Genomic DNA, 6,496 nt, shown 5'->3' with positions numbered 1-6,496 from the left:
ATATTAACTATGTCATCCTTAGGAATGCGGTTGCTGCAGACCTGTGGAAAAAACAATAGTCTTGTAGCTAACACTCACTTATCACCTCCACCCAATCGGTATCACCAGCTCCGAGAACTGCTCTCCGCTACGAACATGGGATTGGATCTTGAGCAGTTAACTCCCGGGGTTTCACTGTTAAGAACTTAATACTAGGAATTACAAAGGGAATGGTAGGCAGAGAGCTAGCACGTGACTGTTGACTTACTGGTTGTCGGTAGGTTCAAATAATGAGTGAAGAAAGCCCAATTCTGTCGCTCATCTACTGATTAATATTTCTGGATGTCTATATATATATATATATATATATATATATATATATATATATATATATATATATATATATATATATATATATATATATATATATATATATATTTTTTTTTTTTTTTTAAGCAGAACATTCGCTAGCCTATAATTTTACGATGTTTAGGTACCAGTGATTAAAACTATTGTTCGTTCCGCTAAATTCTCAAGTTGGATAGATCAGGTCTGTACTTTCATCCAGCGTTAATATTATGACAGGGCGTGATAACGAGCTCACAACGTTAATATTATGACACAGGGCGTGATAACGAGCTCACAACGTTAATATTATGACAAAGGGCAACATTTACTCAAATGGCAATCTTGCTCAGACATGTGATAGAAGGAGGGAGATTACCAAACACCTTAAAAGTGATGATCCATGGCCCATAACCTAGACAGACACCACCTGGCCCGCCACAGCGACAACCTGTTGACCTCATTTTACCTACTATGATCTTCATTACGTTGTGTACACCTTAGAATAACATTAACCAGGGAATCATAGGAACTTTGTACGCGCTAGTGTATGTTTGCCCCTCTCTTGGCGGTGAGACCCGATGTGGTGGACACTCGGATTCCTCAGGTCACAGCGTCCCTCAAAAGTGTCATGTGTTCAACTGAACGCATGGATGATTATTTTCGTGTTAGGAACCCTGAGTACAGAGACAGGTTAAAGCATCTAAATTTGCACTCCCTCGAGAGACGTAGAGCGAGGGGCGACCTGATAGAGGTGTATAAATAGAAGTCAGGGCTAAACAAAGGGGACATTATAAAGGTACTCAAACTATCCAACCAGGAGCGAACTCGTAACAAAGGTTTTAAATTAGACATATTTAGATTTAGGCGCGAAATAGGTAAACATTGGTTTGGAAATACAGTAGTGGATGAATGGAACAAGTTACCAAATACCATCATTAACTCGAATACGATGAATAGCTTCAAACATAGGTTGGATGCTTATATGAGCAATAGGGGTTGGGTGTAAATGGGACTGCCCAGTATGGGCCAATAGGTCCGCTGCAGTTTCCTCCATTCCTATGTTCTTATGTTAACTCGGTGACCCAGAAAACCTTAGGGTACGTGAGGGATAATTGCCGATTACCGATAACCTGTGTTTTTTTTAACCTCTAACTGTCCATAAGTGATCTACGGATCTTCAAAATATGTAACCACACCTAACCTTACTAACTTACTTTAGATATTATTTGGCTGAAATGAATTGCCAAAAAATTGATCATATACAAATTAATTTCCATTAAGTTATGACCAATACAAAAGTTATCCCTATTTAGTGTAACACACAAATCATATATATATATATATATATATATATATATATATATATATATATATATATATATATATATATATATATATATATATATATATATATATATATATATATATATATATATATATATATATATATATATATATATATATATGATAAAATCACACGGGAAAAGGGAAACAACGTTGTTTCCCTTTTCCCGTGTGATTTTATCAAGATTTATCTTATCCACGTTTTCATTGTGGATCTATATATATATATATATATATATGAGAAGAGGAGAGAAGATATAGCAATATAAACTTCCATTATATACCCAAAAAAGACATTAACACCACATATACTCGTGCAACACAACAAAAGCAATTAAATGTAATGGCTGCACATCAAACGAAAATAATCTGCAGGTGAAATTCGCTGTAGCCAACGAACGACACACAGGTTGTGTTTTAAGTTCCATATCAAAGTAAAGGATTATGATTAAAAATAAACTAAATATTTATGTTCGTGTTTGTTATGACGATTTATCAATATAAAGCTATAAGAGTCTGTCCTTCCACTTGTTATATATAGGTGGTTGAGGATAATAATTGTTTGTACCACAAAATGTTTGTTTGTACCATGAGATAATGATTGTTTGTACCATGAGATAATGATTGTTTGTACCACGAAATAATGATTGTTTGTACCATGAGATATTGATTCTTTGTACCATGAAGTAATGATTATTTGTACCATGAGATAAGGATTGTTTGTACCATGAGATAATGATTGTTTGTACTATGAACTAATGATTGTACCATGAGATTATGATTATACTATGAACTAAGGATTGGTTTTAAAATGAGATAATAATTGTTTGTACTGTGAACTAATGATTGTACCATGGGATAATTATTGTACTATGAACTAATGATTGTTTTTACCATGAGATAATGATTGTTTGTACTATGAACTAATGATTGTTTGTACCATGAAATAATAATTTATTGTACCATGAAATAATGATTCCTTGTACCATAAACTTGTACTGTGAACTAATGATTCTACTATCGTGCACAAAAGTCGTGTCCACTACCCAGCCACAGTGAGGTTTCGAATAGCTTTGAGTCTGAAGTTTCGAAACAGCTGGGAGAAATGCTATGATCGGCCAACAGATGTCGCCCACTGTAGTGTGTGTGTGGGGGGGGGGGAAGAGGAGGTGAGGGTTAGTCTAGTAACAGGCTGTGTGTAAGGTGGAGCATAACATCGTGAATTCCGCAATCACTGATAACAATAAGAATGTCATGAAGATAGTTAATATTATTAAGCATGGTGAGACATGTGTAATGGGTAAATAAAAGCACTACAACGACCATATCTCTGCCGTTCATGGCTACGACGGCGAGACTGATGGGCACACCAGTAAGAGAATACACAAGTTGTTACCAAGGTTGGCCCCACCCACACTAGGGGAAGGTGATATCGAACACTGAAACATGCCGAGGTCTCATTCCTACCATCGTCGTCACCAACAGGTAAGTCACATTAATTTGTCAGCATAGCCCATGTCGTCCTTATACTATTGCAGGGTGTCCCATGAGTGACAGCAGATATTTGTAGAGGTGAAAGAATATGTGATATTGAGTTGAAAATCTTCTATACACATAAGCATTATTCGGTTTACTTTAGGCGTGAGGTGGGTTGTAAAAATTACGCAGGGCAAAAATTTTGCCATGTTATATTTTATTTTTCTTACCAATTGCAGCCATACTGTGTGCTGTTGTAATCCTTATTGGTGGATTACATAAGGCCTATTAATAGCGTGAAAACCCGTTTGAAGATACTGTAATGTTCCATGACTTATATTAAACAACATCATACGTTCACGAGTTTCAACTCCGCGCCTAGCCTCCCCCCCTGCCTCTACCCACCCTACTATTAAACCTCATAATTTGAGCATCGTGGGTTACCACACCTAAACACACTCCCCCTCCACCATCCCCCCTCCTCCCTCCCCCACCTCCTCCCTTCATCCCTCCCCCAAGACTAACGTCAATCGAACATTCCATCCCATCACATTACCTTCCCCTGCATTCCCCAACCCCCTTCCCCCTATTTTACCGATGGGGACGAATTGGACAACTGTAATGAACACTCACAGAACCGACGACATGGCTCCTCCCCCTTGTATTTAGAGTTACTGGTAGTGTTGTGATAGCACCGAGTATGAACTTATTTAAGACCAGACTTGACCATCACTGGCGTAAGTTTAGATACATTCCAGAACCAGTGAATATTCTTTGTAAAAAAATTAATTTTAAATGAATTATTTATAGGAGATAAGTATGTCATAGCTGAAAATTGTCAAAGAAATATGTAAAGCAGTGGAAAACCATATATTTTGATTATCGGCGAGGCTAACTACCTATAAACAATTAATATTTGACGATTGGCAAAAGTCCTGGGAAAATGAACCAACAAGTCATAAGCTAAAAATGATCAAATCATCAGTTTATCCTTGGTCACCATCAAAACAATCCTCTCGGCATCACGAAACTATTCTGAATCGTCTAAGAATTGGGCATACGCGATTGACGCATGGCCAACTCATGTCTTCCACTAATGGAGCCCCACCTATATGCTCCAACTGCCAAACACAAATAACAGTCCAACATATTCTCATTGAATACCCTATTTATAATCGGTATCGAACAATGTGCTTCACTAACCCTACAATGTAAGATATTTTAGCAGAGATCCCAAAATTTTCCCTAAGTTCAGTTTTGACCTTTTTGAAATACTGTGATCTCCTCCAAACAATATAACACTAAATTATAGAAACACAAATATATGTTAACTAATCCCTCTGGCCAGCCCTAGGACAGACTCAAATGGATGTCAGTGGTCTGGTTAAACTAAATCTTGATGATGATGATGATTAAAGGTGAATGTTCACTCTACAGTCGCAGGGGTCGCGGTGGAGGTTGGGGGGGGGGATCCACTTGCAGTTCACTATGAGTACATGAAATAGGGTTTCTTGGGCAGTTGATCCTAAGAGCTTTACCAAAACGTTATGTCAGAGTAATAATACTTAACCTAGGTGTTACTAATACCATTAATTTACTCTAGTATATAAAAGCCTGCATCAGTTACCACAACATAATATTACTCTGCCATTTCAGATATGCCTGCAGGATGAGCAAATTCGTCGACAGTGATTACTGAGCGAGGCCAAATCATCGGGATGTGGAGAGCCGGGGCAATTGTGCCTAACATTGCTCTCGAAGTGGGGAGGAGCACCAAGACGATTAGGAGGTGGATCCGCCGGTGGGAGGAAGAGGGCTCAGTGGAGACGAAACCTCGAAGCAGGAGGCCACAAGTAACGTCGGCAAGGATGGACGCCATGATCGTGGCAGCTGCAACGGCATATCCAATGCGAACATCAGTGGAGCATACAAGAAATCTGGGCCTCAACTGCCATCACATGACGAGACGCGAAGCCGGGATCGACTGCCATATTCCAGCTCACAAAGGGTGGCTAAAGCCTACTCACAAGGAGTGTCGACTCGGCTTTGCATTGGAACACCTTCCACATAGAGAAGAATACTGGAGAACCATTATATTTACCGATGAAACGGTGTTCAGGTCAGTGGGAGCCGAAGCAAGGCAGTGCTGGCGGCCCCCCAACACCTGCTACCATGAGAAACACATTCAACATCGCACAGTGAGTGGTAGGGTGTCATTGTCATTCTGGGAGTGGGTGTGGGCACATGGGCCAGGTGAACTGGTCAAGATCAATGGCCGTTTCACTGGTGAGCAGTATGTAGACATCCTGGAGCAAGTGCTAATTCCTACAGTCCGGGCTATGGCAGTTCCAGCCCCCCACAATATCATGCTGGTTCATGACAACAGTCCCATTCATACCAGCAACATAGTGAAGGACTACCTCCAGGATCACCCTGAAATTGAGGTAATCGACTGGCCAACACTAGGATGTGATATTAATCCGATTGAACATATTTGGACCATGATGAAACGTGATTGAGATATTGGGGAGCAGCGAACCTGTGCAACAATAGAGGCCAAAGCTTACGACGTGTGGGAGAGCATACGTCGACGACCAGGGGTGTGCCTGAAGCTGGTCGACTCCATCCCTAATCGCCTTGAAGAAGTCCTGAATGCAATGGGTGGCTGGACCAAATACTAAGATGTATGTATTGGTGTATTGTTTGTAAATACAATTAATATATATTAACTCACCTATAGTGTTATCTTAAATCCATGTCCTTAATGATGTCTTAAACTATATCGCATGAAAATTCATTACAAAGTAACTTAACAGCCACAAATTATGTATTGTGTGGTATACAATGATCTGTATGACACGTCGTGGAATGTGTTGCTTATAACACAATATAATTATATAGTTACAATTGCTACCATCATTGAAATGCTCATGATGTTCAGCACACAATATTAACGGTAACTGAGCACACTCCAAAATATATGAAGCTTGCATATTGTGGTGGGGTGTTTAAACACTGGAGCTTGGAAGAATTAGAACTAGATTAAGTCTGAATACTATTTTACAATACTGATAACTTTTTCACTCCACTCTTTTTTACATAAGTATATAATTATATAATATTGCATACTATCACAAATATTTATTAAGCAAAGGATGGGTGGAATATAAATAAATATTACCATAATCTCTGTCGGAATAACAACAAAATTGTGACGTGGTCGCTGAGTAAAACTAGCTGACCAAGGCCCTTCACCCTGATCCTTGCATATTTCACTCTCATCCTTAATATATTCCATTCTTTAAAGTATCAATGTGACCTGAGCGGCAATAAGCACCCAGGGCACTGC

The sequence above is a fragment of the Homarus americanus genome, unplaced genomic scaffold (assembly GCF_018991925.1).
Source record: "Homarus americanus isolate GMGI-L3 unplaced genomic scaffold, GMGI_Hamer_2.0 scaffold31037, whole genome shotgun sequence".
NCBI classification, from domain to species: Eukaryota; Metazoa; Arthropoda; class Malacostraca; order Decapoda; family Nephropidae; genus Homarus; species Homarus americanus.
The sequence above is the reverse complement of the archived record's forward strand: the minus strand, read 5'-3'. Positions refer to the sequence as shown.